This window comes from Nicotiana sylvestris, chromosome 3 (genome assembly GCF_000393655.2).
Source record: "Nicotiana sylvestris chromosome 3, ASM39365v2, whole genome shotgun sequence".
Taxonomy (NCBI): domain Eukaryota; kingdom Viridiplantae; phylum Streptophyta; class Magnoliopsida; order Solanales; family Solanaceae; genus Nicotiana; species Nicotiana sylvestris.
In genome coordinates, this window is record NC_091059.1 from 129,116,818 (window position 1) to 129,141,368 (window position 24,551).

A 24,551-nucleotide genomic window follows, 5' to 3' on the forward strand; every position below is an offset into this window, starting at 1 on the left:
GATCGGCTGACCAAGTCTGCACACTTTATTCCTGTGTGCACTACCTATTCTTCAGAGCGGTTGCCATGGATTTATATCTAGGAGATTGTTTGGTTGCATGGCGTTCCAGTTTCCATTATCTCAGATAGAGGTACTTAGTTCACTTCGCAGTTTTGGAGAGCCGTGCAGAGAGAGTTGGGTACTCAGGTAGAGTTGAGCACATCATTTCACCCTCAGATGGACGGACAGTCCGAGCGTACTATTCAAATATTGGAGGACATCTTGTGTTCTTGTGTTACTGACTTTGGAGGTTCATGGGATGAGTTTCTACCACTCGCAGAGTTTTCTTACAACAACAACTACCAGTCAAGTATTCAGATGGCTCCATATGAGGCTTTGTACGGAGGCGGTGTAGATCTCCGGTTGGTTGGTTCGAGCCCGGCGAGGCTAGACTATTGGGGACAAATTTGGTTCAGGATGCCTTAGAGAAGGTGAAGGTGATTCAGGAGAGGCTTCGTACGGTGCAGTCACGTCAGAAGGGTTATGCGGACCGGAAGGTTTGAGATGTGTCCTACATGGTCGGTGAGAAGGTCTTGCTGATGGTTTCGCCCATGAAGGGTGTTATGAGATTTGGGAAGAAAGGCAAGTTGAGTCCTCGGTTCATTGGTCCTTTTGAGGTGCTTCGAAGGATTGAGGAGGTGACTTATGAGCTTGCTTTGCCACCTAGCCTGTCGAGTGTGCATCCGGTATTTCATGTTTCTATGCTCCGAAAGTATAGTGGGGATCCGTCTCATGTTTTGGACTTCAGCACAGTTCAGTTGGATGATGATTTGACCTTTGATGTGGAGCCAGTAACTATTTTGGGTCGCCAGGTTCGGAAGTTGAGGTCAAAGGATATAACTTCAGTGAAAGTGCAGTGGAGAGGTCGGCCCGTGGAGGAGGCTACCTGGGAGACTGAGCGGGAGATACGGAGCAGATATCCTCATTTGTTTGAGGCTTCAGGTATGTTTCTTGACTCGTTCAAGGACGAACGCTTGTTTAAGTTGGGGAGGATGTGATGACCCGACCAGTCGTCTCATGAGTTACCGCTCCATTTCCCCCATTTCAGCCTCTTTAGGCTTCGTTATTCGTGTTTTATGTGATCGAGTTGATTAGTTCGAATTCAGAGAGGATTTGGTAAGAAATGAGACACTTAGTCTCTTTTAAGAAGGCTTAAGTTGGAAAAGTCAACCGGATGTTGACTTATATGTTAGAAGGCTCGGAAATGAGTTCTGATGGTTTGATTAGCTTCGGGAGGTGATTTGTGACTTAGGAGCGCGATCAGAATGGGTTTTGGAGTGGTAGAGAAGATTTAGGCTTGAATTGGCGAAATTGATATTTTGGCAAATTCCGGTTGATAGGCGAGATTTTGATATAGTGGTCGGAATGGAATTCCGAGAGTTGCACTAGCTTCATTGTGTCATTTGGGATGTATGTGCAAAATTTCAGGTCGTTCGGACGAGATTTGATAGACCTTTTGATCGAAAGCATAATTTAAGAGTTCTTGGAGTTCTTAGGCCTGAATCCACTGTTAAATTGGTGATTTGATGTTGTTGTGAGCGTTCCGAAGTTTTGAGCAAGTTTGAACGATGTCATGAGATGTGTTGGTACAATTGGTTTGAAGTTCAGGGAGTTCCGGGTAGGTTCCGGGATGTTTTAGTGCAAAAATCATAGTTATAGCAGGCCCTACAACTCACCCATGCTGTCCGCACAAAAATAGGTGCGCCCGCATTGAGTGCTGTGCGGACAGCACAAAGTCGGCCGCGGCCGTGGTAGGCATCGCGCGGACCGCACAAAGTGGGCCGCGGCCGCGGTGAAGAACATTCAGCTGGTCCTACTTCGGAAGCTCATATCCTTTGATATACAAGGAATTTTGAGGTGATTCAAAAACAAAAGTTGTAGCCCTTCGTGTCTAGTTTCCAGAAAGGTAACGATATCGCAATTTGGACATATGTAGCAAAAGTTATGGCTAAAATACTAAAGACTATCATTGCAGAGGGAGGCCTGTGCGGCCGCATGTTGTCTTTGCGCGGACCGCGTGAGTTTTGGTGCGGCCCGCATGAGTTTGACCTGAAGGGTACTCTATATAAATACAAGGATTTGGGTTTTATTTGATATTTTGACCTATAGAGCTCGGATTTTAGCGATTTTTCGAAGGTTTTTTAAGAAATTCATCGGGGTAAGTGATTTTAACTCAGATTTGGCTAGAATACATGAATCTATCACTGAATTCATCATTTAATTCGTGATTTGAGATGGAATTTGGGAAGAAAATTATGGAACCTTTCAAAAATGTAAAATGATGATTTGAAGGACCAAATGGTATCAGAATTGGATAATTTTGGTATGGTTAGACTCGTGAGGGTATGAGAATTCTGAAAATGTAAATTTTACCCGATTCCGAGACGTGGTCCCGGGGCTCGGGTTTTGCTAATTTCGAGATTTTTGATATTTTTTTCGAATGTTTTCGCTTGGGTTATGTTCCCTTAGTATATTGTGACCTATTCGTTCTGATTTTGGATATATTCGATGCGCGTGGAGGCTAATTTGAGAGGCAAGGGCATAGCGAACTAGGGTTTTAGCCAGTTTGAGGTAAGTAATGATTTTAAATGATGTCCTAAGGGTTTGAAACCCCGAAATTGCACAACGTAGTGCTATACTAAGTTGAGATACACGCTGTGTGACGAGTGTGAGGTTCAATGCTATGGGGATTGTGACTTGGTCCATCCCGAATGATACTTTACTACATTTTTTATTGAAACATATACTTTATTATTGTGAATTGGGCTTGTTGCCATGCTTGGGTCCTTGTGCCGACCTGTAGAACCCTTAGGGGATTTTTGACTGGTTATCCTCACTTATTTTGTTAAAGAATTTATATCCTCAGTCATGTTTCTAATTGTTTAAGAATGATATGAACCAAATTTTTGAAATGTTAATCATAAATAGGAAGAGATATGAGGGCTGAGATCCCGACCGTACATTATGCCCGAGAGCCTGTAATTTTTAAATGACTGTGATGGGTCAAGGACCCAATAATGAGGATATTTTATATGATATGGATCGGGCTCCGTGCCGCAACAAATATATATATTATACACATTACGGATCGGGATGCACGCCGCAACAACTACTTTTATGGATCGGGCTGCACGCCGTAGCAATTATATAGCGCTTGGGCTGAAGGAGCCCCTCCGGAGTCTGCACACCCCCAGTGAGCGCAGTCGACTATTATTATTATGGATCGGGTTGTACGCCACAGCGATATACGGATCGGGTTGCACGCCGCAACGGTATATATATATATTTTGATTCGGTTATCGTGAGAAGTATATGAAATTGAGAACTGAGGATAAGAACGAATAAATGAACTGAAAGGCTTGAGGAGCTGATTCATACTGATTATATCTGTTTTACCTGGTTTAAGGAATTTCAGATGATTTCCTCATTCACTGTTGCTTAAATGATTTTACTGTTTTGATATAGAACTGCTTAGTGCCTTTACGTGATTTCACACTGTCAGCCATTATTTATTGTTATTACTCACTGGGTCAGAGTACTCACATTACTCCTTGCACCATGTGTGCAGGTACAGGTATTCCTGAGGCATAGGGCGAGCCGTTCTGTCTTCATCAGAGTTATCAAGGTAGCTGCATGGCGTTCGCAGACCCGATTCCTCCTTCTATCTCCACTTATCATTCCGCATTTTAGACAAAATTCTGTATTAGATTATTGAAACCTTGTATTAGAGGCTCAGACTTGTGACACCGGATCAGTGGGCTGTTTTACAGATTTTTTTTTATTATGGTTTCCGCACATCTCATCTGTTAAATTCATACTTCTATTTATATTAAATTGGTATTAAATTCCGAAAATCGGTATTGAATTATAAAGAAAGAGATTGTGAGATATTAGTTGGTCGGGCTTGCCTAGAATTGTGTTGGGCGCCATCACGGCCGGGATTGGGGTCGTGACAGAAATGAGCCAAAACTACACTCAATAGGAAATTAGAAACATCACTGGATTGTCATTCTATTTAATATCATTTTCACAGAGATTGAAACGATTGAAATAGCTAAAGAATCATGGGAGCGTAATATATCACACTTGTTAAGTAATAGAATTAAGTGAAGAAAGAGAGAAAAGGATGGACAAGACATAATGGGAATATATAAAGAAACTAAAAAGAAAGTAATTAGTGGGTTTTAAGAAGTTTTAGATTCTTGGGTAGTTGGTGCTGTCTAATAAAACTTTACTGAAAAGAAGCTTTTCCTTTTCCAATGGTCCATTTTCATGATCCACAATCTGGCAAACAAAAGAGAAAGCGAGGGAATTAAGATTTATATACATGAACGTGTAAAGGATTTTTATACAATCCTTTTCAATGGACAGTTACCTGTAGATATTTTTGAAGAGCCTGATCGTATAAAATCTTTTACATTATCAGTTGTACAGAAGTTAAATTCAACAAATTAATATCGTAATTTTCATATTACTTATCAGCACAAGAGAGAATGAAGCAGGAAATGTATACAAAAATTAAGACCCTTCTGCATGAGAGCCTAATGCAAAGTTTTGTTAAACAGATATTTTGTGTTTAGTCACACATTTTGCCATTACAAAGTTCTCATTAACTAACACTACTAAAAATCAGGGAAAAACCGACCAAGCCATATACCGACTCGGTCAACAAAAGCGACCAAAAAATTGTCCGGGCGGAAACTAAAAAAAATATTTTATATTTTTCCTTAAATTACATGCCGACCGAAATTGGTCGGTATATTGGTCAAAAATTTGACCGCAATGGTCAGACTTGATTAGTCAAAGCACTTTTTTGATTACCGACCAACATTGGTCGGTAATATGGGCCCACTTTTTAAAATTTTATAAATTATATTATTTTTTTTTTATAGAATTTATAGTTAACTTTACCGATCAAAGTCGGTCGATTATTGCAGGGGAAGATTTTACCGACCAACTTTAGTTAGTATATGTTATTTCTTGGAAAATTACCGACCAAAGTTGGTCGCTTATTAGGTAAAACATGGCCAAACTTTTTAATCACAATAATATTTATTATCTAAATAATATAAATGTAATCCGTTAAAATTTTATTTTGTAATACAAATAATGAATACACTAACACATAACATAACATGCTATATATAATTAAAGTAGTACAACGAAGTGTGTGTGTGTGTGTGTGTGTATGTGTATAACACGAAGCGCTAGGGCCACATGTCGGGTTTTTTTAGGGGAAAGACTTGTGAAGAAGCAATAATCTAATTAGTATATATAATTGATCATCATCAAATATATCTATTTGTAAATTGATTCATCGACTTATAACTTACTGTAACGACCTGACTGATTGTTTTGAGTATCTGTATTGCACTTGGTATTTTGAGGGCTCGAGCATCTCCGCATGATGTTTTATGACTTGCGTAAATCGTCGGTATTGGTTTTCAAGCTATTCAAAATTGATTTGGAAGAATGAACTTCAAGATTTGAGCTCTAAGTTGGAAGAGTCGATCAAGTTTGACTTTTTAGCATTTGACCTCAGAATAGAGTTTCGTCAGTTCTGTTAGCTCCGTTAGATATTTTGGACTTAGGAGCACGTCCGGATTGTAATTTGGAGGTCCGTAGTTGAATTAGTCTTGAAATAGCAAAAGTTGGATTTTTGGTAAGTTGGACCAGAGGTGAACTTTTTGATATCGAGGTCAGATTCTGATTTTGGAAGTTGGAATAGGTCCTTAATGGCAAATGTGACTTGTGTGCAAAATTGAGGTCAATCAGAGGTGATTTGATAGGTTTAGGCATCGGTTGTAGAAATTGAAGTTTCAAAGTTCTTTGATTTCGACTTGAGGTGTGATTCATCGTTTCGAGGTTGTTATGCGTGATTTGAAGCTTTTAGTAGGTTCATTTTTCAATATAGAACTCGTCTGTAAAATTTGGCCCCATTTGGAGTTGATTTGATATGGTTCGGATGCTCGGTTGCGATTCTAGAAGTTCTTGAAATTTAGTTTGATCATCAAGGGTTTTGGCGTCCGATTCGCAGTTTTAGAGGGTATTTTGATGTTTTGATCGCACGAGAGAGTTTGTATGATATTTTTAGACTTGTGTGCATATTTGATTTGGAGCCCCGAGGGCTCGGGTGAGTTTCAGATTGGTTCTGGAATAATTTTTCATCAATTTTGAGTGCTAGTTCTGGTTTCTTCGCATTTGCAATGTTCTGGTCACAAATGCGGCCATCACATTTGCGAAGCCTGGGCGACTGGGTAGTATTCGCAATTGTTATGAGCCCTTCCACGTTTGCGTTGGTTGGACAGGAATCCTCCAGGTTCGTAATTGTGATAATGTTTTTGCATTTGGGGTGTTCGCATTTGCGAACCCCCTGTCGCAAATGCGACATCTGCAACCTGTTAAGTGCTGAGAATTCGAGTTTTAGCTTCTTTTTTCATATATTTTGAACCCTAGCTTCGAGGAGAGGCGATTTTGTGAAGGGATTTTCATACCAAATCATTAGTTAAGTGTCTTTAATCAATTTTCAATAATATTTCATGATTTTATACAAGATTTAGCATCAAATTCATAGGAAATCTAAGGGAAAATTTGTGGATTTGAGAGTTGAATAGGACTCGGATATGAAAACAAAATATATATTTGGACTCGTGAGACTATGGGTAGTCAAGACCAACCCTTGGACCCGGGTTTGATCGGGCGGGCCCGAGGTTTGACTTTTGTTGAATTTTTAGAAATTGAATAGAAATCACAGCTTTACTAATTGAAATTGTTTTCTCTTGCATTATGTGATGTATTCAAGTCGCCATTGGCTAGATTGAGTCGAGCGGAGGAGAATTTGTAGAGGAAAAGACTAACTTGAGTGTTGAGTTAGCCGACTTGAGGTAAGTGTTTTGCCTAGATTTGTTGAGGGAATTTTTCCTTCTATTTTGTCATTGTATGCTACATGCGGGGGTGATATATATATGAGGTGACGAGCTTATATGTTTGTGCCAGGGTTAACCATGCTAGGGGGGGGGGTGTAGATTATGTTACATTTATGTTTGTAGAATTTTGTGACTTCCCGCTTCATGCCTTACTTGACTCTTAGATACTAAGGACATAATATTAGACGATATAAATCAAAACTTAGCTTATTATAACTTGATCAAACTTGATGGAAATTATGAGAATACATTGATGTGTCTAATTCGGTCATCTCTATGCGAAATCATTGCTATATTACTACGACCGATACTCTTGAGATGCTAGACTCTATAATTGTGTTGTGGATCATTTATGAGATTCGTGGAAGTTTTTGAAAAATACGGTTCTTGAGGTTTGTTGAATCATTATTGACTTGGAAAGTTGTGATTTGAAATTTATTTGGAATATCCATTAAAACACTCTCCTTGGTGTTATTTATGCTTCCTGGCTTGTTTGTCATTGATATAGATATGCTTAGTAAGGAAGAGTGTAAAGCACGAAGGGTGATGCTGTACCATTATTTATACATTATCATGTGAGGGAGAGTGTGAAGCATGAAGGGTAATGTTGTGCCATATTATTGAGAGTAAAAGCATGAAGGGTGATGTCGTGCCACATATTGAGAGTAAAAGCACGAAGGGTTATGTCGTGCTACATTATTGAGAGTAAAAGCATAAAGGGTGATGTCGTGCCACATATTGAGAGTAAAAGCACGAAGGCGATACCGTGCCATTTCATTTATATTGTTATGATTGTGTGTTATCGTGAGGTCATGTCACGATGGATGTTTCCATGCAGGCGAGGATGAGGGACATGCATTATGTTTGATATCAGTCTTCCATGTATAAGTTCGTACCTTTACCTTGAAATGTTATTGTCATAATTATAGATCTGATATGACTTGTTGTTATTGTTCTGTCATTGATCTAGTCTATCTCAATTGTTGTTGTGTTGCACATACCTTCTACTTGCTCAACTTGCAAATACCATGCCTATTTCCTACTTTTATAATTATACTCATGTCGTATCTATTCTATTGCACTTTAGTATAAGCCTTCCGTCATGCTAGTCATTCATGTCGTTACTTATTAACTTGTAAAGATCATGTGTTTCCTTCTTATTTTCTAAATTTGTACTTAGGACTCCATTATGCTAGTTAATTGACGTTGATATTCCTTATTTTCCAATTGTTGTTATCACTCACGTGCTTTCCGCTTAGTCTTTTATTGTTGTCCACTTGTTAGTGTATGGAACCGGGCTGCGTGAGGCTCCATATGATTGTCGTTGATACTTGTCAGTGTGGCTGCTTATATTGGCCGAGATGATGTTTCTAGACCTGAGATTTTCGCTATTGTATTGGGATAAGGAAGGTTTAGAAAAATAACACTATATTTATTTGAGGATTTGCACAATGCCCTGGTTGGGCGAGTGAGTTCTTGGCTTATTGATCAGAAGGGTGGTTAAGCGGTTATGCGTGTTTCTTTCATCATCGGTAGGGTACGAAGGTTTTGAACGAGGTTCTATCGATATGAGGTTTGCTACCCGCATTGGATTTTTTTTTAGGTAATGGTAGTCAGTAGTTCTTACTGTGAGTGTCGAAGTGATGGGGTATATAATATGATTACATCTTGGGTTATGGTCATGATTTGATACAACTTTCTCGGACTTGTACAATATGTAGATGTGGGATACGGGTATTGTAATGAATTTTGGGTGATAAAGATTGAGTTCTAAGGTTTAAGGACTAAGGTTGAAACAAATATCTCTAATGGTATTGTGTAGGCGGGCTTATGTGGAGCAGGGTGACATGGAATCACCCCCGGGTTTGCGCTTAGTAAGGTTAAACAGTGATTTGATAGCTTTGGAACGACTCCTGGCACGTTCGAGGATGAATGCGTGTTTAAGTAGTGGAGGATGTAATGACCCAAATGGTCATTTTGAGTATCTGCACTGCGCTCGATCTTTTGAGGGCTGGAGCATCTCTGCATGATGTATTATGACTTACGTAAATCGTCGGTATTGGTTTTCAAGTTATCCGTAATCGATTTGGAAGAATGAACTTCAAGATTTGAGCTGTAAGTTGAAAGAGTTGACCAAGTTTAACTTTTTATCATTTGACCTCAGAATGGAGTTTCGTCAGTTTTCTTAGCTCCGCTGGGTGATTTTGGACTTAGGAGCGTGTACGGATTGTAATTTGGAGGTCCGTAGTAAAATTAGTTTTTAAATGGCAAAAGTTGAATTTTTGAGATGTTTGACTGGATGCTTATAACAATAAGCATTTTTTTAACTAAAAGCCTGCCACTACTTCGACGAGGTTAGACAAATTACTTACCAGTACATGAAGTCGGTTGTACTGATACTATACTTTTGTGCGATGTGTACAGATTTTCTGGAGCATAGTTGTTGGTGATGTCGGGTGCTGATGCTGAAGATGTTCGCGTATTCTAGCTATAGTTGCCTCTTATCCTTGGTAGCTTAGATTTACGATTCTGTTTATGTATCTTTCAAACAGAACGTGTATTTGTTCGTACCAGCTTTGTTAATTCCAAGTCTTAGAAACTCATGAGTCGTACTACCGGGTCTTGGGTAAATTTGTAAATGTTCAGTTATCTATTTTCTATTTTCTTACAATCTCAGTTGAGTTGTATTTTCTGTTAGTTGGCTTACCTAGCGGGTTGAGTTAGGTGCCATCACGACTTGTGATTGTTGGGTCGTGACACTTACTTAGATGCATGGATGAATATTTAAAACAAAACATTTTGACCTATATCGATGAATATTAAAAACAAACTGTCTCGGCCTATATCGATTAATCAATGTTATGCATTATTAGTGGTGAATGAATGAAATATAGAAGAATTAATACTAAGCATCTTTGACATGTATATATGGATCACAAATTAAAGAAATGAAAGAAGTTATTAGCATTAAGTAAACGAGTTAATAGGTCAAACGACTAAACATATTTAAAATTGAATAATATTGGTTTATCAATTGATAAATATTTCGTACGTAGTAACGTATGTGATTGATCATCAATTACAATATAATGTGTGTGTGTATGCGTGTGAAATTACTCATGTACTTAATTATAACTTAGAAAATTAAACTAGATAGATGCTTATAAATAATTATAAACTATAAGCACAATCTTTAATTGATAAACCAATATAATTATTTATAAAGATTGTGCTTATAGTTTATAATTATTTATAATAAATATATATGTGAATAAAATAAATGCTTATAGTTTATAGTAATTTTTTTATAGTTTATAATATTTTAAGAAATAAAAATATAAAAAAAATAATTTGGGTGTTTTTTTAAAAAAATAACCGACCAAAGTTGGTCGGTTAATAGTCAAAATATAGTCAACTTCCGTCACTTAGTGTACCGACCAACGTTGGTCGGTAATTCTAATTTCAAATCCAAAAGACGGGATTTCCCCTCATTTCTCTTACTCTGTTCTCAAAATTTTCTAACTTCTCACTCTCCTCTCCCTCACACACACAACACCCTTCCCTCTCTCCTTCTCTATTTCCCTCACACAAATCCCGTCCTCCACACCCCCCCGGTCGTCTCCTCTCCCCCAGTCGTCGCTGCTGCTGCTGCTATTGACTCCACTGCCGCCCCTCCTTCTCCACCTCCTAAAAATTCTAGGTTTGAATTACAATTTATATCTTTTTGTATAAATTTAATATTTTGTTAATTCTAGGAGGACAAGATGCGGGAAGTAAGACTCAGATGGTTCGGACACATTCAGAGGAGGAGCACTGATGCACCGGTGAGGAGGTGTGAGCGACTGGCTGTAGTGGGCACGCGGAGAGGTAGAGGGCGACCTAAGAAGTATTGGGGAGAGGTGATCAGACAGGACATGGCGCGACTTAGGATTACTGAGGACATGGCCCTTGACAGGGAATTATGGAGGTCGAGCATTAAGGTTGTAGGTTAGGGGAAAGTTGTGAATATTTCTACAGCACAATAGAGTGAGACTAGCCAGTTAGGAGTTAGACTAAGAATATCATTGGTCGTCTATTGATGCAGGGCTTAACCTGCTAGTTTTTACTATACCAGCCATCTATTTCGTATTTCGTATTCTGTATTTTATATCTCTTATAAAGCTGTTATTTTACTATGCATTTTTATGGTACTAATATATCGGCTCCTGTTGCTTTTTTTGAGCCGAGGGTCTCCTGGAAACAGCCTATCTACCCTTCGGGGTAGAGGTAAGGTATGCGTACATATTATCCTCCCCAGACCCCACTTGTGAGATTATACTGGGTCGTTGTTGTTGTTATTGTAGTTATGAATTAGTTAATTAGTGTTTAAATTGATTGTTTAACTTTTCATTTTATTGAAATCTACGGTTTATGTCTTGTTTTAATTTGAATTAAATTGATTACATAAGGTGCAAATTGAATGTTTAAATTTGTATTATTGTCACGACCCTGATTTTCCACCCTTGGGAGTCGTGATGACGCCTATTAATGTGAGCTAGGCAAACCGACTGTTTGAACAAATTACTTTTTTACCCCTTTTATATTCTTTAACAATTATAAAGCAATAATGTGTAGACAACGGAAATTACAATAAGTGGAAAAAATGCAGTAAACTATCTGAAATATGTATCTAATACAATTGTTTGAGCCTCGACCACCCAGAACTGGTGTCACAGTTTCACAGACGATCTAATAATACTACATACAAAGTCTGAAAGATAAAAGATACACTGTTTCTGAACTAAGTAAATGAAACAGGTGTAAAGGGATAGAGGGAGACGCCAGGGCCTGTGAACGCCTGTAGGACTACCTTGGATCTCCATGTGGACTGAAGGCAGCCACCCAATCTACGGTCCAAAAACTGCTGCTCCGGGATCTGCACATAGTGCAGAGTGTAGTATCAGCACAACCGACCCCATGTGCTGGTAGGTGACGAGGCTAGGACCAGAATACCAAATAAACCTATGTAATTTAACTATATACAAACGGAAAAGAAGAACAGTAATATACAGTCAAGTATGGGAGGGGTAACATGCTGTAGGGAACTATCAATTTAGAATAGAAAGACAATGGGTAATTAAAAGAAACAACATATCTCTGATATCAACAAAGAAGTAGGAATTAATAAGTGCACGACATCACCCTTCGTGCTTTTACTCTCGTCCTCACCAAAGCAATCAAGTAATGAAAATGTGCACGATATTACCCTTCGTGCTTTTACTCTCGTTCTCATAATTAATTAATATAATCAGCACAGAATGGTACATCATGCGGCACGACATCACCCTTCGTGCTTTACATGCTTTCCTCACAAATCATACATGACATCACCCTTCGTGCTTTAACACTCTCTCACCAAAAAAATACACGGCATCACCCTTCATGCTTTAACACTCTTCCTTACCCAAAAACAATCACAAATAATAGGGAAAGGGAATAAATGAAATTACAATAAGAATCCCGGCAAGAGAACAAAAGTTCAATAATTAAGTCCCAACAAGGGAACAACATCAAAAGAAACATCAACATCCCGACAAGGGAGATAATATAATGGTTCTCTTATTTTTCTTTTCACTTTTACTTCTAAACTCACTTCACGACTTGAGCCAATGCTCTAGAAGGTTCAATTACCACTTATACCATCACATTTCATTATACAATTTGAGCTAACGCTACTCAATATTCAAATATCACAATTACTTCCACAAACATTGCCCAAAAATAGAAATCATCATCAAAGCATGAATTATACAATGAAGTCTTAATAACCACAATATAAGACTCACATGCATGCTTGACACCAACGTATAGATACTCGTCACCATAGCTATACATCGTACTCGACAAATGCCACATAGCAAATAAGACTCGACTCCTAATCCCTCAAGCTAAGGTTAGACCAAACACTTACCTCGATGCCACGAACACAATTCAAGTCTCTACTATCACTTTACCTCTTGAGTCCACCACCAATTCACTCGTATCTAGCTATAAGTTACTTAATTACATCAATAAATGCTAAATAAATCAATTCTAATACATGAAAATGAGTTTTCTAAAGTTTTATCCGAAAAGTTAAAAATCGCCCCCAGGCCCACATGGTCAAAACCTGAGGTTCGAACCTAAATCGGATTACCCATTCTCCCACGAACTCAAATATATAATTTGTTTTAAAATCAGACCTAAAATCGAGGTCCAAATCACCAATTTTTGAAAAACCTAGGTTCTACCCAAAATACCCAATTTCCCCATGAAAATCATTGATTTTGAGTTGAAATCATGTGAAAAGATGTTAAAGATTGAAGAAAACTAGTTAGAAATCACTTACAATCGATTTGGAGAAGAAGTTGTCTTTGAAAATTCGCCCCAGAGAGATTTTGTTTTGAAAGAGTGTGAAAAATGGTTGTAATGCGTCTAAGTTATGAATTTACAGGTTGCAGGTATCGCAATTGCTAACCCAGACTCTGCTAAGCTCGCATTTGCGAACATCCTGTCGCATTTGCGAAGACAGGCCCAAATGGGGAGCTATCGCATTTGCGAAGAAAAATCACGCATTTGCGAGGAAGGGCTGGCCTAGGCTGTTTCGCATTTGCGACTCAACCCTCGCATTTGCGAGCCAAGTTTCGCAAATGCGTATCCTACAGGCCTGCAATACAACAGCTGAAACCTGCAATTTCCCAAGTCCAAAAATCCACCCTGTGGCCTATCCAAAACTCACCCGGCCCTCGGGGCTCCAAACCTAACATGCACACCAACCTAAGAACATCATACGGACTCGCTCGTGCATTCAAATCACTAAAATAACATCAACAACTATGAATTTAACATCAAAATCATGAAATTTCTTAAGAATTTCAAAATTTTCAATTTTCTCAAATACGGTCCGATTCACGTCATTTCAAGTCTATTTCTTACCAAATTTCATAGGTTCGACTCAAATCATATATAAGAGATGTACCAGGCTCCAGAACCAAAATACGGGCCTGATACAATCAAACTTTAAACATATTTCACTTTCAAAAACTCATAAATATTCCAGAAAATAATTTTCTTCAAAAATTCATTTCTCGGGCTTAGGACCTCGGAATTAGATTTCGAGAATTTGCCCAAGTCCCATATTTTCCTACGAACCCTTCGGGACCGTCAAATCATGGGTCCGGGTCCGTTTACTGAACATATTGACCGAAGTCAACTTAAATCCTTTTTAAAGTCAAAATTCATCATTTTTTTTATAGATTTTCACATAATAGCTTCCCGGCAGCTCTGGTGCTCGATCTTGGGTCTGAGGTATGGGTCGAATCATGATAAAGAAGGTCATGCAAATAGAGGTGAGACAGAAAGAGGTTTTTAAGGCCTCAGAGCGCAGAATTTGTTTCTAAAACGAGTGATTACCTTTTGGGTCATCACATTCTCCACCTCTAAAACAAACGTTCGTCCTCGAACGGATAGAATAAGGAAGTACCTGAGTCGGGGAAAATATGGGGATAACGGCTCCGCATATCGGACTCCCAGGTCGATGCCTCGGCGGGCTGATGTCTCCACAGGACACGCACAGAAGGAAAACTCTTTAATATCAACTGACGAACCTGCCAGTCTAGGATAGCTACCAGCTCCTCCTCATAAGACAAGTCCTTGTCCAACTGGACAGTGCTAAAATCTAACACGTGGGAAAACTCCAGATCTTTGTAGCTGATGCTGGTCTAGGCCAGTTCTTGACTGCCTCAATCTTCTTTGGATCAACCTGAATACCCTCTGCTGATACAACATGACCCAGGAATGCAACTGAACTCAACTAGAACTCGCACTTTGAAAACTTGGCGTACACCTTACTATCCCTCAAAGCCTGAAGAACCACTCTAAGATGCTGCTCGTGTTGCTCCCGGCTATAGGAATAGATCAAAATATCGTCAATGAATACTATCACGAAGGAATCCAAGTAAGGCTTGAACACTCGGTTCATCAAATCCATAAAAGTTGTTGGGGCATTTGTCAACCTGAATGACATCACCAAGAACTCATAATGCCCGTACCGAGTGCGGAAAACTGTCTTAGGGACATCGGATGCCCTAATCCTCAACTGATGGTAGCCAGATCTCAAGTCAATCTTCGAAAATACCTTGGCACCCTGAAGTTGATCAAACAAATCATCAATCCTCGGCAATGGATACTTATTCTTAATTGTAATCTTGTTCAACTATCGGTAGTCAATACACATCCTCATCGATCCATCCTTCTTCTTAACAAACAACACCCGCACACCCCAAGGCAAAACACTCGGTCTAATGAAACCTTTCTCAAGCAAGTCTTGCAACTGCTCCTTCAACTCTTTCAACTCAGGCGGGGCCATACGATACGGCGGGATAGAAATGGGCTAAGTGCAGGGAGCCAAATCAATGCAAAAGTCAATATCCCTGTTGGGCGGCATACCCGGCAGATTTGAAGGGAATACCTCAGAAAACTCACAAACAACAGGCACAGAATCAATAGAAGGAACCTAAGCACTAGAATCACAAACATAGGCCAAATAAGCCAAACACCCCTTCTCGACTATACGCTGAGCCTTTATATATGAGATAACACTACGGGTAGAATGACCAAGAGTCCCTCTCTACTCTAATGAGTTAAACCTGGCAAGGCTAAGGTCACGGTCTCGACATGATAGTCCAAGATAGCGTGATAAGGTGATTACTAGTCCATCCCCAATATGACATGGAAATCATCCATGTCCAGAAGAAGCAAATCTACATGAGTCTCAAGACCTCCAATCACAACTATACATGAATGATGGACTCGATCTACCACAATAAAATCACCCACCGGTGTAGACACATAAACAGGAGCACTCAAAGAATCACTAGGCATGACCAGATACGGCGCAAAATAAGATGACACATAGGAGTATGTAGATCTCGGATAAAATAAAACTGAAGCATCTCTGCTACAAACCAGAACAGTACCTGTGATTACTGCATCGGAAGCCTTAGTCTCAGGCCTGGATGGAAGATCATAACATTGGGGTTGGGCCCCATTACCCTGAACTACATCTCTGGGATAGCTTGCTGCTGGCTAACCTCCACCTCTAGCGTACTGAGCTCCACCTCTAATACCTCTACCTCCACTTCTAGCACTTCTACCCCACCTCTAGTTGGTTGGGTGGGATATGGAACACTCGGTGCTTGAACCATGGCGCGGGAACCCTGATGCTGAGAGTTACTCGGTGCTCGAGGGCAAAACTAGCAATGTGACCTATATCACCACAAGTGTAACAAGACCTCAACTGCTGAGACTGCTGACCCTGACGACCTAAATGACCACCCCAAAAACTCTGAAGCGGCGGTGCACTGATAGGAGCTAGTGGTGCACTGTAGGACTGCTGATCAGAATACTGCATATGGGAACCACGACCACCAGAAGCACCGTGAGAAACCTGAAGGGCTGACTAAAAAGTCCTAGGAGGATAGCCTCTACCATACGAATCTCTGCCTCTAGACGAGGTACCACTGAATCGGCCTGAATAACGAGGCCTCTTGTCAGACCCCTGACCACCTCTATGCGATAGAACTATCTCAATTCTCCTGGCCATATTGGCCGCCTCATGGAATGAAATCTCACTCCCTGTTTCATTGGCCATCTAAAGCTGAATAGGATGGATAAGTTGCTCAATAAACCTCCTCACCCTCTCTCTCGGTGGGAAGTATGATAAGAACATGGCGAGCCAAGTTGATGAATCTGGTCTCATACCGAGTAACGGTCATAGAACCCTACTAGAGACGCTCAAACTGCCTCAGATAGATCTCTCTCTAAGTGATGGGGAGAAACTTCTCCAGAAATAGTTGAGTAAACTGCTCCCAAGTTAAAGCTGGTGATCCAGCTGGTCTAGCCAAGCAATAATCTCTCCACCAAGTCTTGGAGGATCCAAACAAGCGAAAAGTAGCAAAATCGACCTCGTTGGTCTCCACTATCCCCATGTTCCTGAGAACCTCATGACAACTATCTAGATAATCCTGGGAATCCTCTAAAGATGCACCGCTGAAAGTAGTAATAAAAAGCTTGGTGAACCTGTCCAACCTCCGCAAAGCATCGATAGACATAGCTGCTCCATCACCGGTCTGAGCTACCATACCCAACTAAACTGCTCCAATTGGCTGAACTGCTGGAGACTGAAACTGGGGAGCTACCTGCTCCGGAGTGCGAGTAGTAGGAGTCTGGGCTCCTCCTCCAGCCTGAGAGATGGCTAGGACTACAGGAAGCAAGCCTTCCCAGGTGATACTCTCCATAAGGACCACTAGATGGACCAGAGCATCCTAGAGTACTAGGGTAGCAATAAACCCCTCTAGGACCTGAGCTGGGCCCACCGGAACTGCTGGGGCCGGAACCTCATCATCAAAGTCAACCTGAGGCTCCACCGCTGGTGCTGTTGCTCTGGGCTGAGCTCTGCCCCTACCTCGGCCTCTAGCACGGCCTTGACCTTTCCCTTTGCCCCTCGTGGGAGCTGCTGGTAGGGGCTCGGGCTGTCAGTCGGTGGATGAGGAAGCGCGTGTTCTCGCCATCTGCGAAAGAACAAAGTAGAAATCCAATTAGCATTGAGAAACCAAACCGCACGACAGGAAAGAATAAATGTGAAGTTTTTCCTAACTCTGTAGCCTCTGGGGGATAAATACAAATGTCTCCATACTAATCTCTCAGACTCTACTAAGCTTGTCTATGAACGGTGAGACCCATGTAACCTAGAGCTCTGATACCAACTTGTCACGACCCAGATTTCTCACCTTCAGGAGTCGTGATGGTGCCTACTAATGTGAGCTAGGCAAGCCGGCTGTTTGAACAAATTACCTTTTTACCCCTTTAATATTCTTTAACAATTATAAAGCAATAACGTGTAGACAACGGAAATTACAATAAGCGGAAGAAATGCAGTAAACTATCTAAAATATGTATCTAATACAACTGTTTGAGCCTCGACCACCTAGAACTGGTGTCACAGTTTCAGAGGCGATCTAAGAATACTACATACAAAGTCTGAAAGATAAAAGATACACTGTTTTTGAACTAAGTAAATGAAACAAGAGTAAAGAGATAGAGGGAGACACCAGGGCCTGCAGACGCCAACAAGACTACCTTGGATCTCCGCGTGGACTGAAGGCAGCCACCCATCTACGGTCCAAAGGCTACTACTCTGGGATCTGCACACAGTGCAGAGTGTAGTATCAGCACAACCAACCCCATGTACTGGTAAGTGCCTAGCCTAACCTCGGCGAGGTAGTGATGAGGCTAGGACTAGACTACCAAATAAACCTATGCAATTTAACTATATATAGTGGAAAAGAAGAACGGTAATATACAGTCAAGTATGGGAGGGGTAACATGCTGCGGGGAACTATCAATTAAGAATAGAAAGACAACGGGTAATTAAAAGAAACAACATATCTCCATTATCAACAAAGAATCAATAATCAATAAGTGCACGACATCACCCATCGTGCTTTTACTCTCGTCCTCACCAAATCAATCAAGTAATGAAAATGTGCACGACATCACCCTTCGTGCTATTACTCTCGTTCTCACTATATAATCAATATAATCGACACAGAATGGTACATCGTGCGGCACGATATCACCCTTCGTGCTTTACACTCTTTCCTCACAAATCATACATGGCATCACCCTTCATGTTTTAACACTCTCTCACCAAAAAATACACGGCATCACCCTTTGTAATTTAATACTCTTCCTCACCCAAACAACAATCACAAACAATAGGGCAAAGGAATAAATGAAATTAAAATAAGAATCCCGGCAAGGGAACAATAGTTCAATAATCAAGTCCCAGCAAGGGAACAACATCAAAAGAAACATTAACATCCCGGCAAGGGAGATAATATAATGGTTCTATTCTTTTTCTTTTCACTTTTACTTCTTAACTCACTTCACGACTTGAGCCAATGCTCTAAAAGGTTCAATTACCACTTATACCTTCACATTTCATTATACAACTTGAGCCAATGCTCCTCAATATTCAAATGTCACAATTACTTCCACAAACATTTCCCAACAATAGAAATCATCACCAAAGCATGAATTATACCATGAAGTCATAATAACCACAACATAAGACTCACGGGAATGCTTGACACCAACGTATAGATACTCGTCACCATGCCTATACATCGTACTCGATAAATATCACATAGAAAATAAGACTCGACTCCTAATCCCTCAAGTTAAAGTTAGACCAAACACTTACCTCGATGCCACAAACACAATTCAAGTCTCTACTATCGCTTTACCTCTTGATTCTACCACCAATTCGCTCGTATCTAGCCACAAGTTACTTAATAACATCAATAAATGCTAAATAAATCAATTCTAATGCATGAAAATGAGTTTTCTAAAGTTTTACCCAAAAAGCCAAAAATCGCCCCCAGGCCCACATGGTCAAAGCCCGATATTCGTACCAAAACTCGATTACCCATTCCCCGACGAACTCAAATATATAATTTGTTTTAAAATTGGACCTCAAATCGAGGTCCAAATCTCTAATTTTTGAAAAACCTAGGTTCTACCCAAAACACCCAATTTCCCCCATGAAAATCATTGATTTTGAGTTGAAATCATGTGAAAAGATGTTTAAAATGGTTGAAATGTGTCTAAGTTATGAATTTACAGGTTGCAAGTATCGCAATTGCAACCAGGGTTCGCAATTGCGAACCCATACACTGCTAAGCTCGCATTTGCGAAGTCGAATTTGCGAACATCTTGTCGCATTTTCGAAGACATGCCCAAATGGGGAGCTATCGCATTTGCAAAGAAAAATCTTGCATTTGCGAGGAAGGGCTGGTCTGGGATGTTTCGTATTTGCGACTCAGCCCTCGCATTTGCGAGCCAGACTTCGCAAATAGAATAGCTGAAACCTCGCAAATGCGAAGCCTGCAAGCCTGCAATAGAACAGCTGAAACCTGCAATTTCCCAATTCCAAAATCCACCCTGTGGCCTATTCAAAACTCACCCGAGCCCTCGGGGCTCCAAACCAAACATGCACACCAGCCTAAAAATATCATACGGACTCGCTCGTGCATTCAAATCACTAAAATAACATTAACAACTATGAATTTAGCATCAAAATCATGAAATTTCTTAAGAGCTTCAAATTTTCCAATTTTCTCAAATACGGTCCAATTCATGTCATTTCAAGTCCGTTTCTTACCAAATTTCTCAGGTTTGACTCAAATCATATATAAGAGCTGTACCGGGATCCGGAACCAAAATACGGGCCCGATACCATCAAACTTTAAACAAATTTCACTTTCAAAAACTCATAAATATTCCAGAAAATAATTTTCTTCAAAAATTCATTTCTCGGGCTTGGGACCTCGGAATTCGATTACGGGCATTCGCCCAAGTCCCATATTTTCCTACGGACTCTTCGGGACCATCAAATCACAAGTCCGAGTCCGTTTACCCAAAATATTGACCGACGTCAACTTAAATCTATTTTAAAGTCAAAATTTGTTATTTTTCACAAATTTTCACATAATGGCTTCCCGAACACGCAAATCAAGGTGAGACAGAAAGAGGTTTTTCACAATTATCTTGAATAGTTTAGTTAGGAATTGAATTATTAAATTTGAATTGAATTGAGTTTTTAGGATTTTTTCTTGTGAATTGAACTTTTAGGGTATGAACTGAATTTTTAGGGGTAAATGTTGAACTTTTTGGATAGAACTAATGTTTTGTTAGGTTAATTGAATTGTTTCGAGTAAGGGTTTAACTTTTAGGATATGAATTGAACTTTTAGAGTTAATGGTTGATTTTTTGGATATGAATTGAACGTTTAGGATACAAATTAAATTTGTAGGGGTAATGGTTGAACTTTTAGGATGTGAATTGTCACGACCCAAAATCCAACTAGACGTGATGACACCTAACCCAACCCTCTAGGTAAGCAAACTAACAACTATCCAATTCCAATGAAATTAATAAAAAATTAAATAGAGAAGTTAATTGAATCTTATACATTCCAGCAGAATTGGTAGTACAAATCATGAGTTTCTAAGAATAGAGTTTACAAAACTGGTATGAAGTAAATACATCATCTGTTTGAAAAGTACATAAACAAAGTTTTATGAATCTAAGGCTACCATGAACAAGAGGCAGCTACAACCGGAACACAGGTACATCTTCAAATCCAACTCCCATAGAACACAGCAACATCAGCAACCGATATGTGCACGCAAGGTGCAGAAGTGTAGTATGAGTAGAATCGACCCTATGTACTCAATAAGTAACAAACCTAACCTTAGGTTGAAAGTAGTGACGAGCTGGAACAAAGGTCGGGTACAACATTTAATAGCCAACAACAGTTCATAACAACACAAAGCAAGTAATAAAAGAAGTAACTTAGAGATAAAATGCTCAGCTTTTTCATAGTTTCCCGAAATATAAATTTGCTTTTCAAGTATATCAGTGAAAACTCAAATCTTTTACTGGAATCGTCAAAAATAAGATTAAGTTTGAAAATTGTAAAAACAATTCCAAAATTTCTTTCTACAATAAATAAGAGGTTTTTTATTTTCTTTCTAGATAGCAATTGTGAAATACCTCTCTATGCCCATATATCAATATGTGTGAGAAGTCATGAATGACGTGATACCGTACAACATGAGGAAAATGCATCTCTATGCATGTATGTCATGTGTGCATGACAATTCCATGTATCTCACAGATGAACGCATGTACTCACACTCTCAGAGTACTCAATCTCACTGTCTCACACTTTTCCTCATCATGCTCAATCACTATGTACGGTATATGGCCAATTCGGCCCAGGGAAGATCCATCCCGGAATATATACATAAACTCACAAGCAATCACTCAGTACTGAGTAGGGCTAAATCTAGCCTGTGGGAAGATCTATCCCCGGTTAAATATATGCTTCGAACAAGATCCATGTCTAGAGAAGTTCTATCCCTCAATATAATCAACCGCACTCACTAGAGATGTGTGCAGACTTCGGAGGGGCTCTTTCAGCCCAATCACTATCATAAATTATTATAACCACTGCAGCGTGCAACTCAATCCCATATATGTCATCAATATAACTTGTTGCGACAGCCCGATCCCATAATATCACTCACACTCAAGCCCTCGGCCTCACTTAGTCATCAATCTCTCCAGTCTCTCAGGCTCACAATGCCATGAAACTAGCGCAAAAAGATGATATGGTATGCCAATAAATGGTAATAGAGACTGAGATATCATATGCACATGAATGCGTATGACCGAGTATATAAAGAAATGAAAGCAGATAACTCGACAGCAGATATGACCTTAGTGGGCCTTAAATACGTAGAAATTTCATGGTTACAAGTAAGATCAGGTAACTACACAGCCACAATTCATACGGTGCACGCCCACACACCCGTCACCTATCATGTGCATCACATAACATGTAATTCAGGGTTCATATGCTCAACACCAAGTCTAGAAGTGTTACTTACCCCGAACAAGCTAATTCCAATACCAAGCAAGCCAAGCAATGCTCCAAAAATGCCATCTCATGCATACCAACCTCTGAACGGCTCAAAACTATCCAAAAGCAACTCAAATACATCAAATAATGCCAAAGGAAACAAACCCATCGATAAATGTTGAATCTTTAATTAAAAGCCCAAAATCGACTAAAAGTCCAACCCGGGCCCATATCTCGGAACCCGACAAAACTCACAAAATTCGACAACTCATTCAATTACGAGTACAACCATACTAGTTTCACTCAAATCCAACTCCAAATCGAGGTTCAAAACTCAAAAAATCACATTATGAAACGTTAGGCTAAAAACCCCAATTTCTCTTTAAAATTCATCAACTAATAGCCAAAAATGAAGATAGATTCATGATATAAAATCAAAACCAAGTGTAGAACACTTACCCCAATCCTTGTGATGAAAATTGCTCCAAATATTGCCTCAATCCGAGTCCCACATCTCAAAATAAGAAGAAAGAACCAAAATCTCGATTTTTATAGCTTCTGCCCAGCCATTTTTGCTTTTGCGGACACAGGAGCCACTTCTGTGGTGTCGCTTCTACAACACGAGCTCCGCTTTTGTGGCGTCGCTTCTGTGACACGAGCTCCGTTTCTGCAGACTCCACTAACCAATTGACCCCTTGCAGCTGCGGATATCCATCCGGTTCTGCGCAACCGCAGGTGCGAAGCCAAACACGCTTCTGTGCTAAACCTCACTTTTGCGCCCAAGACCATTGCTTCTGCGGAGCCGCAGATGCGCCCCAACTTCCACATCTGTGATCTTTTACAGCCAAGCCTTCTTGCACTCCTTCGACCAACTATCCGTATCTGCGGACTCACATCTGCGCCTATCCTCCCGTAGATGCGGAAATACCAGAACCAACATACCTATAGTAATGCAACATGGAATGGAAATGATCTAACCCTCGCCTGAAACTCACCTAAGCCCCTTGGGACCCCATCCAATTATACAACCAAGTCCAATAACATAACACGGACCTACACGAGGCCTCAAATCATGCATAACAACATCAAAATGATGAATCTCACCTCTAACCGAACTTTATGAACTTTGACCTTGCAACTTCTATAACTTGTGCCGAAACATAGAAAACCAACGTGGAATGAAACCTAATTTTTCAAACAAGACACAAATGACATAACGAAGCTATTCCAATCTTTGTAACCACAATCCGAATCCGATATCAAAAAGTCCACTGCCGATCAAACTTTTCAAAAATCCAACTTTCGCCATTTCAAACCGAATTCAACTATAGGCCTCAAAATCATAATCCGAACAAGCTCTTAAGTCCAAAATCACCCAACGGAGCTAATGGAACCATCAAAATTCCAATCCGAGTTCAAATACTAAAAAGTCAAACTTGGTCAACTTTTCCAATTTAAAGCTTCCTAGTTGAGAATCATTCTTCCAAATCAATTCCAAATAACCTGAAAACCAAAACCGACGACCTACATAAGTCAAAATACATCATACAAAGCTACTCATGCTCGCAAACTGTCGACCAAAGTGCCAATGCTCAAAACAACCGGTCGGGTCGTTACATCCTCCTCCACTTAAACATACGTTCGTCCTTGAACATGCCCAGAATTGTTCCAAAGCCGCCAAACTGACGTGTAACTTTACCATGCATATACCCGGGGGTGATTCTACCTCATCTTATTCCATATAATCCCGACAACACAACATACTGAAGATCATTACTTCAAGCTTACCCTATAAACCACAGTATCCAATTTCTAACATCCGGAATTTACTACAAGACCCGAACTTCGTATCTACACACTGTATAAGTCTGAACAAGCTGTACCAAGCCGTAACCATAACCCAAGATGTAATCGCATGATATAACACTTAACTCAAATACTCGTAGAAGTGATTTCTAATCACAATAGTTGCTCAAAACAACCCAATACCGGTAATAAGCCTCATATCAAACAAAATCTCATTCTAAAACCTTCATACTCTGCTGATGATGAAAGAAACACGCAGAAACTCATAACTA